Consider the following 14,374-nt stretch of genomic DNA (forward strand, 5'->3'; position numbering starts at 1 on the left):
TTTTGTTACTTGTGTTTTTTTGCAATTATCTCAAAAATTTGAGCGAATCTAACAATTCTGACTTTGGATTCGGATTCAGCGACAAAAAATACATGGAATTACACTATCGCAGTGACATTCAAAAATTTTTTAAATTTTTGATTTTTTTTTTCTTTCTGAGCAGTTTTTTGAGTTTATCTCAAAAATAAAAGCCAATCTGATAATTCTGACTTCGGATTCGGATTCAGCGTGAAAAAATACATAAAAATAGACTAGTGTAGTGTTTCGGCCAAACAACTTTTTATTTTTTGTGTGCCTGTGTTCTTAGTAAATTACAAAAAAAAATTTTTATTTTTATGGTAAATTCTACGTATTTTTGCATATTTTCTAATGGCTAAAAAATTGACAGTTTTCAGCACCTCATATACTTTAAATTCATATTTTGCAATAAATAATTAAAATTTTAATAAAATTCTTTTCATTTCGTGATCTTGATAACTTCAAAATCATTTCTGCAAAGTATTATAATTTTTAAAAATTAGTCAGCGACGACTTCATTCGAAATATAATGGATTGACCCCGGTATAAAAATTAACTGCAACAAATTTTATCCTAGTTGAAGGCGCCACCGTCTATATGTGAATTAGCATTGGTTAAAATTACCCGCAACAAAATTTACCCAGCGTTTTTTTTCTCTGATGATTTGCATTCAAAAAAAAAATTAAAAAATTCAATCAAGGAAAAAAACACGATTATCACGTTCTTTATTGTGAATCTTGGGAGATTATGTTTTTCCCTTGAAAATGCGCAACATATATAGAATTCGAGGTAAACTAAGATAGGCCGCGTCTCGTAAAGGACAAAAGCGGGAGAGGAGGGGGTGGGGGGGGGGTAGAATGAAGAGGGCAGCACGAGAAATGGAGCACACAGAAGAGAGATCCGATGAGTACTTTGGGCCCTTGGTTTCTTTTCTCCAGAGGGCTTGTTTTTCTATCCCAGAGTCTACTTTCGCGTGGGTGGTCAATAGATTCGCCATGAACTGCAACGAAACAGTTCCTTCCCTAGATTTGGCTCAACTCAAAATTCACACACACTCCACGTGGACTGAACTGATCCCAAGTGTATAACGTTCTCTCTCTATATAGTTGGTAAGCGTTACGCTATTGGTTGGCGAATGCTTTCAATTGGTTGACATTAAAAGCGGCGTACACTGACGTTGAAAGTGGGCGTTAACATTTTGTAGAGGAATGACATTTTATTGGACAAGTTCTGAAATGGTGGCACATGATTCGTTGTTTAATCCACGTGGAGTGATGGTATGTTAAAAGGAAACCTATATTTGTTGAAAGTTAACGTTGTCGGGGTGGAAAACGCTCAAATGGGGTGGTTTAACGCGAACCTTGGTGCCAGAAAGACCCACTAGATATCTAGTAGTCGACGGGGTGTCCCCAGTGGGTGAGGCCGGGTAGGGAGGGGGGTAGCCTCCCGCTGAGTGAAGAGTTATCAGTTGGGGGTAAGAACTCATCGTATAACTGTGTAACGATTAGAGATTCGGCCTCGTAATAATGTGAGTATGAATAAGGGTAGTTCGATAGTACCATTTTTTCTAGAGTAGTAGTTTATATTTTTTTTCTATCCAGTATTTTTTTCTTTTTTTATTAATATTTTCGGCTTTGATTTTGTATATAAATACTGATGCGAATTATTTTCTTATATGGATTCTCGTACATTGTTTAATTATACATTTCCGGTATAAAATTCCATTTCCGATAGATATGAAAAAAATTTAATTTATCGCTTATTCTTTAGTATATTTAAATAAATTCTTATATAATGGAAATATGGTTTGTAGTTTTAAGATATGTCGCTGTATTTGTTGAATTTTTTTTTTTAGAATTATTCTCCCTATGTAAATAACTACTTTTATTGTTAACAACGAGTTTAGAAGTCGCTTTTTAAGAATATTTAGGTGAAAAAAAACTGGAATATTGTTTACATGAAAATTGTATACTATATTTTTGTATATATATGAAAAGGCAATCCTTTGTTTGAGGACGTAATTTAATAAATATTTGATATATAAACGTTTTGACATGAATTTTCGATATATTAATGGTTCTTGAATACAATATATCCTAAAATATGTACATATATGTATATATATATATATATATAGAAACATGTTTTTCTGAATTTCTGACACATATCCTTTTTCAACTATATGCTAATATATTTGATTGAAGAATCGAAAAAAAATTTTATGCGAATAAATATCGTATTTTTTTTATTAGATTTTCTATATATAAAAACCAAAAAACATATACGTCAGTCTGCATACAAAACTACATTATGTAACATCTGTTGACTCGGTGACTTATGCAGTTTACATTTTGTTTAAATATTCTATTTGCTCGTTTAACTCGGCAAGAATTAGCGACAAGTTAACGTTAATATTAAGATGAACGAATATTTAGTTAGTAGAAATTTCCAGTGGCAGAGATATATATTATATGTGGAAAAAGAATGTTATATATATACACAGAAAATTAAAAGGCATTAAAATAAGCTGCAACGCTTATTATTTTAATCCAATTTTGCTTATTTTAATCCATTTTGGTATTAAAATAAGGAAAAATTGGATAAAAATAATAAGCGTTGCAGCTTATTTTAATGCCTTTTAATTTTCTGTGTATATATAAAATATCAGTCGAGAATTAAGTTATACATTAGTGACACGAATGAAAATTAAATGATTAATTATTAGAGAAAAGAGGGATTTTTATTTTAGTTTCCCTTTTTCTGACGAATAAGGTCTGTAACGAATGCATGTGGAGATATTGGCAGATCTACCTTTGCAAGAGACCGTGTCCAAAACTTTTTCTCCCTCGGTTGTTTTTCTCTCTCTCTCTCTTTCTATGAGTATATATATATATATATATATATATATATATATGTTTGTCCTCTCTCTCGCTCTTGGAGCCTCGCATCCTCCATAGCGCATTTCACTCTCTTTTGCTCTCTCTCTCTCTCGTCGAAGCCTCCGAAAAAAGTTTATCGCAAAATGGCTGCCCGTATTTACGCTTTTCAGGGGCGGAGGCTTTTTCCAGCCCCGTCTCTTCCAACCCCCGGGGGGTTGGGGTGCGAGCAACGTGACGCTGCCGATGCAACGGCGTAGAGCCAGTGCCGCGAATGCTTTTGCATAATAAAACAGCCTTTTTCCCCTTCCGCCGCCATCGTCTCTTCTTTCCCCCATTCACAACTACCCCCAGGGCTTCCAATCCTCTTTTTTCAACCCGCTCACTCCCCAACGCTACATATACATGTATATATTTGTATATATATATATACCTATCCGCGCAATCGTGGATTCAACAGAAAAAGTATTGATACGGCCACTGGTACTCTATTCAAAACTTACACACAAATGAGGGGACCTATATGTATAGAGAGAGAGAGAGAGAGAGAACACGAGTGTAGTGAGTCAGATTTATGACTTAATCCTGTCAAATTTCAGGAAGGCAAGTGAATTGATAAAACGCTTTCATATTTAAATTAGATTAAGGTCATATATAATATCGCGGGGGTGGTTAAAAAATTTCGATAAAATTAGGGTTAGGCGATTATAAATATATATATTACATATGTACTATTATATATAACTATATAGATACTCATTTATCTACTATTTCAAACTTTCACTAAACCTGTTAATAATCATTTAATAAAACTTATTCTACTTTGTTCTTTTATATATATATAACTTATTCCAAACATTGTTTGAAACTTATTCAAAAACTTATCCGCAATTCAAAACATGTCTCAAACCGATTCAGAACTAGTTTTAAAAATGTTTTCACGAACTTGTCCGAAATGTTTGCATTTTTTTAAATTCTGCGATTTTGTTAGAAACTTATATATATATATACTCATAACATATGTTCGAAACCGTTTCGGAATACTTTGTGTGAAATCCGTTTAAAACTATTTTTAAAATTCATACTGAACATGTGCGGAACTTATTTAGATAACGCATATATATGTATCTGTAAACCATTCTGTACTTGTTTCGAACATATTCGAAACTTAAAATGTGTATCTGTTTCAGAACTTTAAAATGGTTTGAAGCCCATATTCGAACCTTTTTCGAAACTTTTCTAAATTCTATTTAGAATCTGTTCACATGGTAGTTAAGAACTTGTTCGGCACTTGTTCATAACTTATTCGAAATATTTTCAAAATATATTCAAAACTAGTTCTGTATTCGTTTGAACCCTATTCAGAACTTATTTTACCTGTATGATATATACATATTCGAAACCTATTTATAAACTGTCTAAAACTATTTTGTATACTTGTTTGATGTTTATTCAACAACTTGTCCATAACTAATTCAGAACGTGTTTGACACCATTCTGTACTTGTTTGAAATCTATTCGAAACTTGTTTAATATATCTATTCAAAACCTTTCCAAAACTATAATAGTTCTAGTTTGTTCGATGCTTGTTCATAACTTATTGAAAATGTTTTCAGAATATTTCCAAAACCAGTTCTGTACTTGTTTGGAAACTATTTAATACTAGTTTTGTACCATATTCAAAACATTTTAAAAAATAATTTCGAATTTGTTTGATGCTTATTTAAAACTTGTCCGAAACCTTTTCAAAACATATCCAAACAAGTTCTGTACTTGTTCAAAACTTATTTGGAACCTGTTGAAAACTAATATTGTACCAGTTCGATACAGATTCAAAATCTTTTTAAAATATATCTAAAACCATTTTTTTTACTTGTTCTGTTCTTATTCAACAACTTGTTACAAACTTTTTCAAAACATGTCCAAAACCAATACTATAAAACTTGTTCGAAACTTATTCAGAACACATTCGTATTACTTTCTGTATATTCTTCACTTGTTTAAAACCTATTCACAGCCGTTTCATGACCATTTCAAAGCCTATTTTGTAGTTCGAAACTTGTTTAGAATATAGTCGGTCGTAACTCTCGTGAGAAGTTACTACACTTTTTTTTATGTTTAGGCTTCGCAATCAGAAGAAAGTTATTGTCTATCAGAAGAGGAATTTTTTGTTTATGAAATTTTTTCCTAGGCATGAAATGAAGGTTAACTATATATATACACTGTTATATAATTTTAAGTATTATATTAAATTTTTTTTTGTCTAATCCGTTTGAGATATCTTTTTTTTTTTATTTTGAATAGAGTTTATTTTATTTGGAGATTTATCTAATAGGATATATAGAATAGGATAAACACTTGTGAATAGTGTGTTTATAGTCTCGTGGATTTCAATGCTAATAATGCTCTTTGGGTGTTCGTGTACGACAGCTAACCGCACCAATCGATCGATTCAACACTTAACGATATACTTAATGACCAAACGGAAAATGCTTTTAACACATATACTTTATGTTAGAAATAAATATTTTACTGTTATTTTAATATCAAGGACAATTGTCTATTTTTATATATAAATCTTGAATTTTGTAAATTTTATTTTACTATATATATTATATTTTACTATTATCATTGAACACTTTTTATAAAACACATAATTCACGCACACTATTTGACGTATATATATGTGAGTTTGCCGCACACATGCAAAAAAAGAATTTTAACTATCCTCCTTTCATAAAATGAGCAAGTCACTTTATTATTAATCTCACAAAAGACATGTATTACTATAAATTTTAAAAATTTGCTTCCCTCTCTGTATATATATTTATGAAAAGCAAAGGTTAAAACTATAATGTAATCTCATCGCGCACATATAAAAAAAAGAAGTATTGATGCATATATATATTTCTCTGTAATTTATATATTTTATCAAAACTTAAATTTCAAATATCTATATAATAATTTATTAACAAGACTCCCATATTGCAAATTATAAATATTTTCTTTTTTCACATACGTAATTACATTTTTTTTTTTTGTAAATGATAACGATATATACAGTTAGATTATATTTTTTTTCTGCCATATGCAAAAAAAAAAGTATAAAATTTCTTCCGCTCTTTGCATTGCATCGCAAAATAAGAAGAAAATAATTCTTGAGAACATCAAACTCATCAAAAATGTTATATTCATTAATCATATATAATATATATATATACTAATAAGTATATATAAGGCCAAAGTCAATGTTTTTCTTATCTTCGTTTTTATCAAATTAAGAGAAAATAAAAAATTTTTTTTTTTCGAAATTATGTATGACTACACTGAAAAAAATTCTAGTTACAATAACCAGAATTCTAGTTAGGGTATATTTAACATTTTGATTCTGGTAAGGTTAACCAGAATTCTGGTTATTTTAACGAGAATTCTAGTTAATTCAACTAGAACTCTGGTTAACATAACTAGAAAGTAATGTTAAATATAGCCTAACCAGAATTTTTTTTCAGTGTATATGAATTTCCTCCACGGAATTTTTATTAATAAGGTCGTTATTATATTCGATAAATTAGAGATGAAATTCCATTTTCACCGATCGTTCATTGTACTTACAGAAAAGCTTCATTGTTGATTCAAGAGGACATGTCTGTCTGTCTCTCTCTCTCTGAATAGTAGTCAGCATTAATTATGTTGCACGAACGTTTCATTGCGTGACACTTAATTATTTATTGCTCATACCGTTGGGACGATGTATCGCGGTAGCGAGCACCGCTAATTACCGCGAATGGCATATAGATTACAGTCCATTGCAGAGGACTTGTGAGACCAATAACATTGTTGTTGTTCTACCATGCATCTATTAGTACATCGCTTTTCATAAATGTTCATCTCCCTCTCTCTCTCTCCCTCTCTCTAGCAAGAAACAAGAAAATACCGATTCAAATCATTAACTGCCAATTATTTATTTGCGTTATAATTAACTGGTACTCTGTAATGCATTTAGTAGCCACTTATAGATATATATATATATATATATATATATATATATTGTTTAAATATATTCCAGTCCTATATTGTATTTATTTCATTAAACTAATTTTTATATTTTTCTCTTTTAAGGCAAACGTCCGTTTCAGAATGCGAAAAATAGGCACATCTTTAGTATTTTTTTCCCCACTTATTTCACCGTCCGACACAATTTTTGACGCACAAAAAAAAATCCAACATATTCGGAAACTAGGACCCAAAAAAAAATACCCGTGTCTGGCCGTTTTGCTAGATCAAGTCGTTTGTGGTTTTTAGGGGTGAAAACAACCCCTAAATAAAAAAGAGACAAGATATCTTTTAAAAATTATTAATATTTTATAAAACTTGGTATCTGAGGGTTTTCGGGGTCACTGATTATTAATCTGATGTCCGATTTTCAAAATTCAAAATGGCGGATCTAATATGGCGATCACATTTTTAAAAAGTTATTAATTTTTTATTTTATATCCGCCATTTTGAATTTTGAAAATTTAACATCAGATTCGTCATCAGCGTTCCAAAAAACCCCTAGATACCAAGGTTTAAAAAAAATTTAATAACTTTTTAAAATTTTGACCGCCATTTTGAATTTTAAAAATCTGACATCATATTAATAATTAGCGACCCCGAAAACCCCCAGATACCAAGTTTTATAAAATATTAATAATTTTTATAAGATACCTTGTCACTTTTTATTTAGGGGCTGTTTTCATCCCTAAAAACCACAAACGACTTGATCTAGCAAAACGGCCAGACACGGGTATTTTTTTTGGGTCCTAGTTTCCAAAAATGTTGGATTTTTTTGTGGCTCAAAAAAAAAGTTGAATTTTGTCGGACGGTGTTTTTATTCTAAAATAAATAAAAAAATTTACACTTTAAAATATAGTATTTTAACTAAAAGGGACAATTTTCGTTTTTAAATTATTATTTATTGTTTCTAGAGAGTGTCAAAGTCAAAATGTAAAAATTAGTAATTTTTTTGAGGTGCCCCCGATAGAGACGTTCCTGACAATCTGAAATCATATTAATAGCAGATAAAAGATTTGTTTGATTTAAAGAAACCAATTTCTTTGACTTGTTTTCTTTCATTCAAAATAAAATTTTCTTTGTAACAAAAAAAACTTCTTATAGTTTCAAAGAAAATTTCTTTGATTCAAAGATATATAGGATCAAAGAAACATTTATTTGAATTAAATAAAAAATTTCTTTGAAACGAACACGGAGAAAAATGGAAAAACGAATGAAGTAACTTTTATTAATTTAAAATTAAAATCGAAACTGTTCAAAGTTTCTGCGTATTTCTGGCATAATTTGTACTCCGCAGAAATAGTAAAATTTACTATTTCCTAAATAATTTTTACTATTTCAGAAGTAAATTTTACTATTTTTGAAGTAAATTTACTCCTGAAATAGTAAAAATTATTCAGGAAATAGTAAATTTTACTATTTCTGAAGTAAAAATTATCAAAAATGCGCAGAAACTTCGAACAGTTCCAGTTTTACTTTTAAAATAGTAAAAGTTATACTTTATTTGTTTTTCTATTTTTCTCCGTAAAGATAATTTTTTTTTAAATCAAAGATAATTTGTTTGAAACAAATAATAATTTTCTTTGTATCAAAGAAAAATTTGTCAAAGAAATCTTTTTTCTGGATGCAAAAGTGCAATTATTATATAAAATATACATGAATACCTAGTGGATGTATGGTGTACAATTTTTAAAAAAGTAAAAAAAAGAAAATGGCTTCCTTTTACAGCAAAAGCTTAAAAAATGAAGTGTTTTTTTACGGTTTTGTTTTTAAAAAATGGTAAACAATTAAATTTTTAATATTTTAATAATCGGTCAACTAGAGAACATATTTTTCAATAACATGCAAAAAAAAACCCGAAATGAAAATTTCGACTAGAATATTTACAATCGGGAGCACTGGAAAAAATGACAAATAACTTTGGCTCCCTCTGGAAATAATAAATAATAATTTAAAAACAAAAATTATTACTTTTAGTTAAAATATTATATTTTTAAATGTAAATTTTTTTTTAACCCTTTCGTGCCCCCGGGCAACCTAGCTTATAGATTTTGTTGAAACTCGTCACTCGGGGGTTTTTGGGGTCGCTGATTACGAATCTGAAGTCAGATTTTCAAAATTCAAAATGGCGGATCCAATATGGCGGACTAATTTTCAAAATTTTATCTGTTCCCCTTAAAACTCATCACTCGGGGGTTTTTGGGGTCGCTGATTACGAATCTGAAGTCAGATTTTCAAAATTCAAAATGGCGGATCCAATATGGCGGACTAATTTTCAAAATTTTATCTGTTCCCCTTAAAACTCATCACTCGGGGGTTTTTGGGGTCGCTGATTACGAATCTGCAGTCAGATTTTCAAAATGACGGATCGAGTTTGTTCAAAAAATTTTTAGAAATTCTTAAATTTTTCTCACTTTCAAATCAATTGTTTGCAGCGGTGACGGTCTTCCACACCACCTAAGAGGTTCCGAATAAAGCGCGTTAGGTTTTTTTTACAGTGAACCTTCGCCAAGAACCCTATTTTAACAAGGTGGATGAATTTCATTATCATGTGAGTCGCGCGAATTTTCAAAATCGATGTAAGCTTTACATATAACAAAATACAAAAATTTGTAATATGAAAGAAATTAATTAAATATAATTTTAAGATGGTGATTAAAATAAAATTAATAATTTCAATATAATTAGTTTAATAAAATAATAATTTTAATAACCCCCGAGTGATGAGTTTTAAGGGAAATCGGTGAAATTTTGAAATTTATTCCTCCATATTGGATCCGCCATTTTGAATTTTGAAAATCTGACTTCAGATTCGTAATCAGCGACCCCAAAAACCCCCGAGTGACGAATTTGAAGAGAACAGATAAAATTTTGGATATTCGACCGCCATATTGGATCCGCCATTTTGCATTTTGAAAATCTGACTCCAGTTTCGTAATCAGCGACCTCGAAAATATTAAAAGTCAATGTGTTGTTAAAAACGGATGAAGCCTAAATGAATGACTTAACATTATTGATATATAACTTTTGTTAATTTTTTATCAATGTTGTACCTATTGTTTAAAATAATTATAACTGTATAATACTGTTTTCTATTTTTTAACATATAGTAATAACGATTGTCAATAAAACTATCCATTGGAATTACTGATTGGGTTAAATTTGTAAGAGTTACATCAAATTTTGTAAGTGGTACATATATGTACCGGAGGCACGAAAGGGTTAATTTAGAAGAAAAATTAGTGAGAAAAAAAATAATTGTGTTTATTTTTCGCGTTCTGAAACGAACGTCTGCCTTAAAATTAAAAATTATTTCGAATCAAACTTTTGAGGTTATGGCTCGTTGGTTTTTTACCTTAAAATTTGATTTTCAGGTTATTTTCTTCTTTTGATCTTTAATTCTAAAGTCTAAACTTTGAGGTTATGTTTATTTCTTGTTTCTGTTCGAAGTCGTGCTTTGTTGGCGATACTAGCGCTCTTGCGGGGAGACTGTTGCAACTCAGGTGAGAAATAAATTATTACAAATGGCGGACATGTAAATTTAATAAATTCAAAAATGACTATAGGACTAACTAATTCACTATAATTACAATGAAAATTTTTACCAATTCAAATTTAGAGAGTTTATAAAATTAAATTTGAAAATAAATTATGAAATATACACGGAAAAAAATATTTATTTGGAACAGTGAAAAATGTTTCTCTAGAATAGCAAAAACTTTACCTGTTTTAGTGAAATGTTCCAGTGAAACTTATCGCTGTTCCAGGTGAATATTTTTTTCCCTAACCTAATAAAAAGAAAATTAATTATTATTGTTGGAATTACAACGATAATATAGAGTTTTTCAGATATAGTAAATATTTTAAAGTAAAATCTAAGGGAAAGGGAAAAGCCAGGTACTTGAAGTACCAAAACACATTTTTGAGTTAGTCGTACGAAAAGGGTCTTGCGGTGTGCACTAAAGTGTCGTACGGTTCACCTCAAGCCCAACTCAGGTCAAAAACTATAGATACAAGTCTAAATCTTATTGTACATTATCAATTTGCATAATTCAACTGTCAAATAAAGTATTATTTTCACTAAACATTATTTCCCCTCTTTTCTATCTTTTACGTGGTATATTCCTTAAATCTATAAAGTCCAACAGGTTATGGGCCCAGAATAGATAGACAAAAGAGATAAAGTTTGAAATAAAATTAAATTCAAGTGAACAGTTGAAATAAAGTGACATTTGTAAAATTTAAGTGACAATTAAGACATTAAAGAACAATTAATAAAGTGAATAGAGAAAAGTTTTAAGAAAATAAAGGACAAGTAATACAGTTTGAACAGTTTATAAATACAGTGTAAAGACAGTGATATTCAGAAAATTTGATTAAAGTGCAGTGATTGATAAAGTGATTTGTTTCTAAAAATGGCTCAAGGTTATCGTGCTAACTTTCAAATTGAAAAGTTAAATAACAACAATTATCCGGTATGGAAATTCAGAGTAAAACAAATGCTCATCAATCTAGAAATTTGGTCTGTGGTAAGTGAGGAAATTCCAGCTGAACCAGATATAGCATGGAAAAAGATGAATGACCATGCATCTTCGACGATATCACTACTCGTTGATGATAACCAATTAACTCACATTATCAACGCCAAAAGTGCAAAGGAAGTATGGAAATCTCTGGAGGACTACCATCAAAAATCTTCGGAAGCGAGTATTGTGCACCTTTACAGAACGTTGTGCAGAATGCGTTTGAGTGAAGATGGTAATATGGAGGATCATGTGAATAAAGTTCAAGACACTGTCAATAGATTAAATGCTCTCGGTGAAGAGATTCGGGACAAGTTCGCGGCAGCAATGCTATTAGAGTCACTACCGGAATCGTATGATACGTTAGTGACAATGTTAGAAGGAAGACAAGAAGGTCTTTCATTGTCACTGACTAAAAGCAAGCTAATAGATGAATACAAAAGGCGGAAAAATAAATTGTCTTTAAATGAAGATAATTACAGCAGGGAATCAGCGATGAAGGCTCAAACTACATCGGAAAGAGAATGTTACTTTTGTAAGAGAAAGGGACACTTTAAGAAAGAGTGCGAAAAGTACATCACGTGGAAGCAAAAACAGGATAAAGCAAATAAAGTTACATACGTGGATGAACAATATCATCTTGCTTTTACATCGAAAGATAAAGTATGGTCAAAAGTGTACAGTGTAAGTGAAAGTGAAAAGGACAATCACTGGATTATAGACTCGGGAGCTACAAGTCACATGTGCAACGACAAAGTGTTTTTTGAAAATTTCAATTGTGACAAAAAGGGAAAAGTGCAGTTCGCGGATAAAGATGAGTTTGCGGATGTCGAAGGGATCGGTTCAGGGACACTCAAGCTCATAAACAACGGTCAAGAAATCACAATAAAGGTAACAGATGTTTTGTACGTGCCGAAACTTAGCTCGAATTTACTATCGGTAACAAAATTGTTAGAAAAAGGTCTAAACGTACAATTCAAGGATTCAATTTGTAGTATCGTAGACCCTACAGATGGAAAAGTGAAAGCAACAGCAGTATTGACAAAAAATAAACTCTTCGAGTTGCAAACTAAAGACTCGAGTGCACAAAGGGCAATAATGTTTAAAGAAGATACCCAGGGTAAAAGAGGAGGGCAATTAAAGAGTGGAAAAACAGCAAATACTAGACGCGCCAATCCAGGTATAAAGGTCCCAGCGAAGACGGAAGTGAATGGCGCACCAAAATCTGGAAATATGGTCAACATTGAGTGGTTCCAGGCAAACAAAAACAGCAAGTACGAGGTTTTGCAGAACAATGCAGTCAACCCAGATGGAGACGTGGAACAACAGGAGAATTCAATTTCAGGGAGAGATACTTTTTCGGAAAGTATTTCAGAAACCAGCAATTCCCCAGAATCATACGAATCATTTAATGATGATGAAAGTTATGATGACGGTGAAACAGTAATAAAACGGTCGACAAGGGAAAACAAAGGTGTACCCCCTGATAGGTACACTGATGTATCGAAACTGTTAAAGTGATAACTGTCGATTAGTAAAAAAAAAAATAAATAAAGTGCAAATTAATGAACTAAAGACAATTTTAAAGGACAATAAGTTTTTCTAAAATATTATAATTCAATTCATTAATATACAGTGTAAGGTACATTATCAAGTAAAAATAATTAAGGTATTTAGATTTAAATTTCATTTCTCAATATATTCAGTTTAATTTAAAATTATCGTTGAGGGAGAGTGTTGGAATTACAACGATAATATAGAGTTTTTCAGATATAGTAAATATTTTAAAGTAAAATCTAAGGGAAAGGGAAAAGCCAGGTACTTGAAGTACCAAAACACATTTTTGAGTTAGTCGTACGAAAAGGGTCTTGCGGTGTGCACTAAAGTGTCGTACGGTTCACCTCAAGCCCAACTCAGGTCAAAAACTATAGATACAAGTCTAAATCTTATTGTACATTATCAATTTGCATAATTCAACTGTCAAATAAAGTATTATTTTCACTAAACATTATTTCCCCTCTTTTCTATCTTTTACGTGGTATATTCCTTAAATCTATAAAGTCCAACAATTATAATATTAAGAAAATCAAAGAATGATAAAACATATCTATAAATTACTAATTTCAATTTCTTTTCTTATTAAATTATTTTAATTTAAAATATAAAATATTTCTTAAAATAAACGATACATTTGTAATTGAATTTTAAATATTAAATACTTAATTAACATTCTACTTAAACTGCATATATATATATATATATATATATATATATAGTTTGAGTAATGTAATATATTTGACCAATTTAAGCGAAATGAATTAGGGCAAAGCAGGATGAAGGAACATGAATCTAGGGCAAAATGGAAACGAGGGTTAAACGATGGAAATCAAGTTGAAAGGGAGTATCATTATGAAACAAGTTACTAATAGGGGAGTGGAAAGTTCGATTGATTTCATCATAACTAAGGGAAGAGGGATTGAGGTCAAAATATAGAATGATGATATAATAATAAATTATAATTTCTCTTATTAGTTTTTCAAATTAATCATTTTTTATTTAAACTCCAATCAATCAAAAAGCAGCTTCAATAATGTAAAAAAAAAATTTATTAATATAATTTCATTAGAAAAATTGATTATAATTTATTAATTTCGAGTATATATATATATATATCTTTTCCAAAGTGCATTGAACCCGATTCGATAAAATATGTACATTTTTCTTGCCGTTTTCGATATCGCGTGTATATATATAGAGAGAGAGAGAGAGAAAGCGGCGAGCAATCCAAGAAAAACAAACTTTATGAAATACGGACTACTTTACCCGAAACACACTATACTATGGTACCGGGGTATAGGTTCTTATCTAAAGCCGGTTCTGCACACCAGGACATGTTTCGACCTC

The 14,374-nt window shown here is 30.5% G+C and overlaps 1 long non-coding RNA gene across 1 annotated transcript in view; it reads left to right on the top strand.

Annotated features, from left to right (window-relative positions):
* Window positions 1-1,377: 1,377 nt before the first annotated feature.
* Window positions 1,378-14,374, top strand: part of LOC127277797 (uncharacterized) — a 68,696-nt gene continuing 55,699 nt past the window's right edge. The window contains exon 1 of the long non-coding RNA XR_007842410.1: window positions 1,378-1,546. This is a non-coding gene — a long non-coding RNA (uncharacterized LOC127277797). The remainder of the gene's footprint in view (window positions 1,547-14,374) is intronic.

Source organism: Leptopilina boulardi, unplaced genomic scaffold (assembly GCF_019393585.1).
Source record: "Leptopilina boulardi isolate dan_hultmark-lab unplaced genomic scaffold, ZJU_Lbou_2.1 LbouV2_179, whole genome shotgun sequence".
Lineage (NCBI taxonomy): Eukaryota > Metazoa > Arthropoda > Insecta > Hymenoptera > Figitidae > Leptopilina > Leptopilina boulardi.